This window comes from Apus apus, chromosome 9, assembly GCF_020740795.1.
Source record: "Apus apus isolate bApuApu2 chromosome 9, bApuApu2.pri.cur, whole genome shotgun sequence".
NCBI classification, from domain to species: domain Eukaryota; kingdom Metazoa; phylum Chordata; class Aves; order Apodiformes; family Apodidae; genus Apus; species Apus apus.
The window spans coordinates 1,464,626-1,473,811 of record NC_067290.1 but is presented as its reverse complement, the minus strand read 5'-3'; the positions used below and the strand labels follow the sequence as shown (position 1 = coordinate 1,473,811).

Here is a 9,186-nt window from a genome sequence, read left to right as displayed (position 1 = left end):
ATTTTGCCTGGTTGCTCAAGCAGGACATGTTCTCTCACTGTCCAGTCACAAGAATATTTGGACCTGGTTTCTTGTGTGGCAGCCTGCTCAGTGCAGGAATGCTGGAAGGCTGTGAATCCTCAGCCAGCTTCAGGAAACATGTCCAGCCATCCTTGATGGCCTTCCCTCTCCAAAGCCTCTGCTTAGAAGAAAGGTACCACATCTTACCTGAGAAGAGGAAAACCAACATTATAATCACTTCAGTTTCTTTGGATATTTAGCCAGGAGCAATGAGTTGCCAATTCTGAATATAAATGTAGTTCACCAACCCCCCAGTTAAAACATGCCAGCATGGATGAAGAATAAATAAGCTTGCTCTTAAGCTAATACGACCCATATGCTTGTGCAGTCAAATAAAAGTGAACTAAATGTATTGAAGAGCCAAAAAGCAGATGAATGAACCACAACAGACATCCTGAAATCATGTTCAAAATGCAAATATTGATATTTCTCACACTTCTTTCCCTTATGTAAATCACATCTAAATAAGGTATCTGATAGAAGAGAATATATTTTTGCCTTTGAGCTCCTACTGCAATGAATGAAGCAAACCCAACTTCAGAGAACACCTACAGGCTGCTGCAGAGACTGGAGACTGCAGGCAGCTGGGGAGTCACAAACAGGATTGCCAACATGATGGCAGCAGAGCCTGGCATTCCTCTAGAACCAAACCTGCATACATTCATCTGAGAATTTTTTTTCCTAGAAATGCAAGCCACACTATTTTCTCCTGGGATGAAACTGCAGATGTCGTTTGGGGAATCCAGAAATAGTTGCAGTCAGAAAGCACTTTCATACCAGATAAATAATTCTGCTGTTTTGTTTTCACATTACTTACACAGAATAATCAAACAATAACAGAAAAACAAACCACCAGCTTTTTTGAGCTTGCTATTACTTCTTCTGGAAAGGTGTGTCTTGGGGAAGAACTTTCCATCCTTTGCTAAAGATCTGGGCTGCTTGTTGCTATGCACTTGGCCTTCTAGCTGCTGTTGTCACTGACATTTATTGCTTTGCTGGTCTGACAGACCAGCCCACCCTTCTCCACCAGTGATAGTATTTAATTGGGCAATTTATGTCTTAGAAATACTGCTGGCAGAAGCCTATGAGTTTTAGGCTTCCCTCCAAGGAATATGTGCCAAAATTCCTCTCCTTCCCTTTGAAGGTGGCACTTTGAATCCATGGAGCAACCAACTTAATTTGTGTGGGATGGAGCAGCTCATCTGCCTGCTGGGATGTGAGAACAGATGTTGCCCTTAAGCTGAGCGTGGTTGTAGCATGTGCTCCTGGGTGCTGATGTCTATCAGTGAGTGAAAGTGGCTGAATTGTGGATTTGGGGCCAATTCAAATGGAGACCAGAAAAGGAGCTTTATGTGATGGTGGCTGCTCAGGCTAAGGAAGAGGGTTCTTGGTCAGTGCTGTATTTGCATGCTTGTATGATGGTTGCCATCTTCCTTGGCTTCCTTTTGGACTATCTTCCTGAAAGCCAAAAAAAGCTGTGACTACTCATCCCATTTAGTTTAATTTGTAGTGCTCTTTTGGCTGGAAGGCTTCAACAGCTAGCAGACACTGACATACTGTCAGAAAAGGACACTTCACCAATCCAAGCTGTGAGTACCCAATCAATGCCCAGCAGCAAAAGATATAAATGTTGGGAGAAGACACTCATGGGCTTTAACCAAGAACAGATTTTCACAAGAGACAAGTTTCAAACTGCTATCTTAAAGTTTATCGTCTGTTTCTCTGCACCTTGAAGTGGGAAGGTAGAGCTTAAAAGCTATAGAACAGTGAGAACTGAGCCCAGAATGGAGAATGTGAGTACAGATGTACTAGAGCAGTGCTGGTTAACACCAGCCAAGGGTTTGGCTTTCAGCTTCTATGTATTATCTGATCAGACGAGGTTGTTGTTGTGGGTTTTGTTTTTATCTCCAGGTCTGCTGTTATGGGATTTGACTGCATTGCAACAGAACAGTCTCCAGCCAGAAGCCTGTCAAAGAGCCTGCTGGCAAAGGTCTTCTTGTGCTCCATATTACATCTGTAACATCACTGAAATGTGACCTGGCATTGGCGAGCAGACAGGGTGCCCCCTGTGTAACTAATGGAAGTGGTGATGATCTGACACCTCCTCCAGGTGAAGCGTGGCCCTATCATCTGCTGGCATCAGCTGCCAGACTATTACAAGTCACTAATGACAACTTCCTTCCCTCGTATCATATTCTAAATGCATTAATAGATCACAACTGTAGCTCATATCTTGCTTAGCAGATGAAAGGAGATCATTCTCCTCCAGATTAACTGAATTAAAATGGGAGTTCCTTTCCTGATTCACCAGAGCTAAAGCAAAGCCTTCTTTTATGATTAAAGATTGAGGAGAACAGTTGTATTTTCCTCTTTCTTCTCAGTAATAGATTTCCGTTTGGGAGATCATATTAACCACCCTCATAAGGTGCACCATATGTTTTAGTCTTTTATAATTACTGTAGCCTTTACAATCTCAGCTAAATGTCATACTTAGTGCTTTGTTTTACAATTAAATCTCTCCTTTGGGGAGAGTCTAAAATCTTTTTCTCTTGTCATCTGTGAAGTGTAAAGGAGAATTGCAAATTTACACTACTATGGGCAAACAACAGTTTTGTTTGGAAAACAAACTTTCAACTATTATTATATCAAGATGCTTTTTATTAAATGTTGTGTTGATGCCACATAACAACAGTTTAGCAGATAAAAGACATTTAATATCCCTCTTCAGCAGTGCCTTGCATAAGCCAAAGCATTGCTTTATTATTTGAAGATTAATGTCCACACAAAATAAAAAAGCAGCATCAGCTCAGGTCTCCACCTGAGAATTTTTAAGATCTCAGTACTGAGGTCTAAGGATGGCTTTACATCCTGAGCAGACTTCTGGTGACTACTGAGGAACTGGAATCTATTCACAGCTCTCTCCCACTCCTCAAACCTACACATACTTGCTGCGAAGTGCTTTGCACACAGATATGTCTAATTAAATAAATAAAATTAAATAACAGCAAGCTTAACTTTAGCCCTTCTGAATCTCATGCAGAGACTGTTACAAGTTCTGCTGAAAAACTTCTGTATGTGAGGCAGTGGCTGGGTGCAGGGATCTGTGCGTGGCACTTTCTCTGCCTCAGGGTCTGGCCCCAGAGGATCTCCCAGCAGTTCCCAAGCTCTAATCAAACATCGCAGCTGCCCTGTAAGATAAGTAAGAGATTAACCGCACCTTGCATGCAGCACCTGGGGGTGAAATTCAGCAGCAGGGTGGCTGAAGGTGCCCAGGAATGCTGGTGCAGGCTGTTGGGTTGGCTTCATAGAATCATAGACTCCCAGGGGTTGGAAGGGACCTCGAAAGATCATCTAGTCCAACCCCCCCTGCTAGAGCAGGGTCACCTAGAGTACATCACACAAGAACGCATCCAGGTGGGTTTTGAATGTCTCCAGTGAAGGAGACTCCACAACCTCCCTGGGCAGCCTGTTCCAGTGCTCTGTCACTCTTACAGTAAAAAATTTTTTTCGGATATTCACCTTGAACCTCTTATGCTCCAATTTACACCCATTACCCCTTGTCCTATCACTGGTCATCACTGAGAAGAGCTTCCTCTGAAGTCCTCAGGAGGTGCAGCCGCTCTCATCACAAATGGTTTTCTATCCATGGCAATAATTTCCAGCTATCTCGTTGTTCTGTGCCACTTCACGGAGATAACACATAAGGGGGAAATCTTCATGGCCTGTTCCTGTGTCTGGGTAACTGGTGCTTCTTGTTTGTTACTGAAGATACTAGCATTGAAGTCAGTGGGGGAAATTATCGCTGATTAAAACAGATGTCAGAAAGAAAGGACAAACCCACTCTATTTCTCCTCCTCGCTCCTGGGTGTCACACGGGCAGTTTCTCACCCTTGGGGGGAAAAAAAAAAAAAAAAGGGGTTTAGAGTGGAACCCCCAGGAAGTGAAATCCACCGTCCTTCTCCGAGTTGCTTCACAGGCAGAGCAGCGAGTGCCAGGCGGCGGGAAGGACGGCAGCAGCTGCCCGGCCCCGCGCCCCACACCAGAGGTTCGCCAGATCTCCCCGCTTCTGTTTCTCTTTGTCTTCCACACCAGGACTTGTAGCTGAAACTCCTTCACCTCGGGAGGCTGTCCCCCTGCTTGTCGCTTTTTCCCTGGTCTGAAACTCTTAGCCCTGTGGCCAGAGGCTCACAGGCTTCCTCTCCTCCTCAGGTGGCCACAAGCCCTCATTTTCCCTTCGTTAATGAGTTCCCCGCTCTCCTCCCCTGAGCCCAGGCAGGTCTCGGCGGGCAGCCCTGCTCCTGCGGGTTTGCCACCTGGGCAGGTGGGGCTGCCACAGCCGTGGTGCTGGGGAGGGAGAGACCCCCGGCCAGAGGAGCCCGTGTCCCCAGGGGTCACCCTGCCAGCCCTTTGGCAGCCACGCTGAGTCCCCTTCCCTCCCCTCACGCCTGGCTTGTGTTGAAACTGGGGGGGACAAATGAGATCCTCCTTCCTTCTGTGGTGGCAGCGTTTGCACAGGCTTCATATGTGGGCTCCAGGGTTTGTTTTCCTTCTCTCTCTGTCCCTCGTGCAAAGCTGTAACTCCTTCAGAAAATTCTGGAGCTGAACAGGCAAGCAGGGCCTTTCTGATCAGCAGCTACCACAGCGCTTTGGTAATCCCGTTTTTCACGGTACAGACCTCATTTTAGCCATGGCAAAACCCCAGACAAACAAGTGTTCCTTTTTGACCTTTTTCTGGAGACCACTGGAGCGGGATCTGGGGGCAGTTGGGGATCTGCCCCCTCTCTGCCTGAAAACTTCTTCAGAGCAGCACTTCCCGAGGAACTGTAATGTGCTGAGAAAGCAGACCAGGCTGCTACAGGTCAGACCCTCACTGTAGAGGTGTGGGGTTTTTTCCTATATGTTTATTTTTTTTTTCTTCTGATGGCTATAAAACTAATGGGCTACAGTTTTCAACCTCTCTGGCATTGTTTAGGAGAAATAGGGGTATCCCTAAATAGTTTACATCTGTGTTTTGAATCTGGAAGAAAACACCCAGCCAAATTTCAGGAGAGAAACTGGAGACAGCTGTGAAAGGGGCGTTGCTGCTGACTGTTTTTATAGGGTCATCTATTCCCTTCAGTACTAACAGAAGAACGACGTCCAAGGCAGTAATGAGCTGGCCTTTGAGTATGAACTAACCAGGGCCACGTCGTATTACAGCCTTGTTACTTTCCTCCACAGCAACATCAATAAATTCAGCAAAGAAGTATGTGCTGTATGTGGATGCCTGTTGCATGGATCCAGCTCCAAAGCTGCAGTTTCAGCTACAGTGGAAAAAAAGACAAGGAAACATTTCAGTTGGATTTTCCAGAGCAGGTAACGTTGAGACTACTTTTTAACTTTGAACTGAGTTGATTTTGTGTGCACTAGGTGTATTTGTGCAGTGTGAGATCTCCAGAAAGTCCCTGTGAGGCTCATGAGATGGTTTTGCTAAGGACTTGGCTGCCTGTGTGACTGTGCTGCCCAACAACAGGGTGTTTTGCCTCACTAGATGGTAACTTTCACCTGTTGTTAGAGATCCATCATGGTAGAAGTCGGTACTAACCGGCTCACACAGCCTTCAGCTTTCCAAGATTTAATCATCAGGTTTCAATCAGCAGGTTTAATCATTCAAGTTTTTATTAGCTCCACACCTTGTCCAGTTTGGGAATCCTCTAATATGAGGCCTTGTTCCTGGCTGGAGGAGGAGGAGGAGGAGTATGGCCTGCCAGCACTTGGTGACTCTCACCCATTTCCCCACGGTTGCTTCTTTGGATCATTTGTGTTTTAAAACAAGCAAGGAAATCAGTGATGACAGTCTTATACTAAATAACAGTAGGTTATTTTCTAACCTGATCAGTTTATTTTGACATAAGGTTAGTTCTCTGTGGAAAAGGTGCTGAAAACCTGAGGCTGATGCTTTTACTAAGTAGCTTTGGGGAAAAAAGTTGAAAAGCAGGATTCTGTTGGTGGCTGCCACTCCCTGGGGGGTTCAACACACAGTTTTTAGTGGTAAAGCAAGGAGGTTGTGCCACGTCTGTTCCCATGTTAGTGAGTTACTGGAGGGCAGAGCCAGGCAGTGTGGCACAGCTCTGCCACCTGGACCAGGGCAGATTCTCAGATCCTTTAATGATAATAATGGCTTCTTGTAATAGCTACTGAAAGATACTATGGCAAGGAATTGCCTGTCCTGCTCCTTTGGGATAGCAGGCAGTGTCAAACACCAACTTATATGAGGGGTAACTCTCTGGCATCTGGGGGAAAAGCCATTTGGGTGGTTTATTTGTTTAGTAGGTATTTATTACAGATGCAGAGTGTTACTGGAGCTCAAACCCTGCATTCTTGGCCTCAGTGCAAATATTTTTATTTGAGCCGTCCACCAGAGGAAAACAGTGATCTGTGTCAAGTAATTGTAAGGGTTTAAGGACTGATTTGTCAAAGAGGACCACACTGTACCTCCCAAATGCACAGGATATTGTCATTGACCTGCACTCACTGGCAGCAGGTCTCAGAAACCTCTCAGCATCAGCAGTGTTTTCTGCCTTTGTCTGCTGTGTCACCCCGGCTGGGCTTACATCAGGTTCCTCACAGAAAATCAGGTGCTTGTTAGAACAGACTCCTGTGCACGAATCATATGTGAGGACCGAGCATCATCTGGAGCAGATGGGACAGAGGAACAGCCTTGGTTAGGTGGTGTAAAGTACTGCTGGGATTTGAGATGCTGATAGAAAGTGGGGAACTGTGGAAGGCTTAAACTGTTTCCTTCTGCATTTGTGAGCACTAGAGACAAGATAGAGGTCATATTGTTTATGTTTTTAGTGGTTCTGAAGGGCTGTACATTTCTGGCAATTTTCTAGTAGCTTGGGGAGTGGGCAAAGGCAGTGGGCACCTCCAGATAGCCCAGCAGAAACTTGGAAAATGGGACTTCTCATGCAGTGAGAAACAGACATATCAGATGGAATTGCTTCAGGGGTGAAGACACTATCTTCCCATTTTGGGTTGGTGATGAAGTTTGTTATGGGAATGAAGAGCTTGTGATTGCAATCTAGATGGGAATATGCTGGCCCAAAATGAAACATTCACAAAATAATTCATAGTTTGGAAAGCAAAGAAGGGGATCCTGCATAGGCTGGTGTGTCTAAAAAGCATGCAGAAAACTAACGTTGTGGATGTGGGAATGAACCCAGATTTTACTAGTACAGAAATATGAGTGCAAAAGGACTGAAGCTGTCTGTGCTGTGGTGAGCAAGCACACAGTTTTGGGGGGAATTCTGTGGTGCAGGCACTGTGCACATGGACAAAGAGGCTGAGTCCAGCGACAGCTCCTGATAGCTACAGGACACTGCAGCAGGAGATGGATACTGCTCATCTTGGAAGGAAATGCAAGAACTATTAATTTTAAGGTGGCCATACAAAGATGAGCCACCACACTGCTGTGAGCAGAAATATTTCCACAAAGGGAAAAACTGGCAGTAGAAGGTGAGCAGGTCAAATTCAGTAGTTGGGGGGTATGTAAACTAAATATCTAAGAAGAGGAATGTCAGGAGATATAATTTACTTCAGGTTAAAAGCCTGTCAAGTCCTTGCTTGCCCTGAAAGAGCAAGTGATTAAAAAAAAGCCCACAAAAATTTAAGGGAGAGTTTAAAGTTATCCGGGCTGCCCTGCCTGGGGCTGACCAGACGCCCCTGCAGCCGCTCCAGTTTCATCCCTTCTCCTTCCCTGGCAGGTGGCTCCTGGCTATGCACAGAGCCTGGCAGTCCTGCTGTCCTGGGAGCACCCTGCACCCCTGCTGTGTGCTCAGGTCCTAGCTGGGCCTGGAAAAGCAGTGCTTCAATGTAATCAGGGGCCTTTTGCTTCTTTTGCTGCCTTTCCCTTGCTGTTGGTCCCTCTTCCTGGTTTTACTGCTCAGTTGCTCAGCTGATGTCCTTTGGGAGATGCCTTAATCCTTAATTCCTCCTCTTCTCTGAATTGCTCTGGGCTATGGCCACCTATTTGCTGTGTCAGAAAGTGCTCTCCAGACAAATGTCTGGCTTGGTATGATTATTTGTTTGTACCATCAGGGGACAGCACTGTAAGAGGACTTCAGACATTGCAGGCTGGAGGGGCTCTGTACAAGAGCAGCACTGTAGATCATGCACAGCTTTGCAGGGCATTTCAGCCCTACTCACCATCCAGGCTCCCCCTTGGTTGCTTTCTTCTTGCAACCTGTGGCCATCCTGGCTCTCACACTGGCTGCTGTCCTGCATCCTACCTGCTGCTGTATCCTGCAGGGCTGGGCGCAGTGCTGACAGGCCTCTGCACCCACAGAGAACCCTGCTGACATCAGCAGAGCTGTATGGGGGGTGCAAAAACCCACATGAAAAGAGCCCACACAGAAAGAGCCCGTGGGCTCTGGGTCCTAGTTGGCAACCTGAAGTATTTGTGATGTTCTACTGAAATGACATTTCAACGCTGTTATCCTTTCTAAATTAAGAACATGTTTCAGAATGGTAACAAGAAGCATTACTCGGAGGGTAGCTTCACATGATACAGTGTGTTGGTGGTCATTTTTATCTTGGAGATTTGTTTTGGTTTTGTTTACAACTTGCATGCAGTTTGCTGCAGTGGATTTTAACAGTCTGCATTAGCCAGCTCATCCACCACAACAAGAGCTAAAGCTTCGTCTGATTTTTCACAACTTTCAAGGTCCACACTGAACACTTTCAAGAAAGAAAGTGGTAAAAAGAAACTTTTTTCAATTGCATCCTCAACTTCCTCACTCTTAGAATTTCCAGGTACAGAAGATCCTGTGAGAACTGGGATGGCCAGTAGGAAGTGGGAGGTGTCAACAGGGGTGACAGGAATAACACAACCCTGCCTGCTTGCTGCACACCTGCATGGGTGTCAGATTTGAGCCACTGCTGTAAAGTTGAAATCAGTCCAAACTAAAGTCCCTCTGAAGTGCTCAGCTGGGCTTTCTTAGCAACTTCACGTGGGACTTAAATGAAAGTAAAAAGCACATTGTACCTGTCTCTGTGGGGTGAAGGCAGAGGATTTGTCTCAGTAGCATTTGCAGTCTGAAAGTTCATCGATGAGGTGACATTTGCTGGCATCAGTGCTCATTTCTA

The 9,186-nt window shown here is 45.9% G+C and overlaps 1 protein-coding gene across 2 annotated transcripts in view; it reads left to right on the top strand.

Moving 5' to 3' along the window:
* Positions 1–5,253: 5,253 nt before the first annotated feature.
* FBLN2 (fibulin 2) overlaps positions 5,254–9,186 on the top strand; it is a 113,283-nt gene continuing 109,350 nt past the window's right edge. For both annotated transcript variants that reach the window (XM_051627465.1, XM_051627463.1), the window contains exon 1: positions 5,254–5,415. The gene's annotated coding sequence lies outside the window, so the exon portion shown is untranslated. The remainder of the gene's footprint in view (positions 5,416–9,186) is intronic.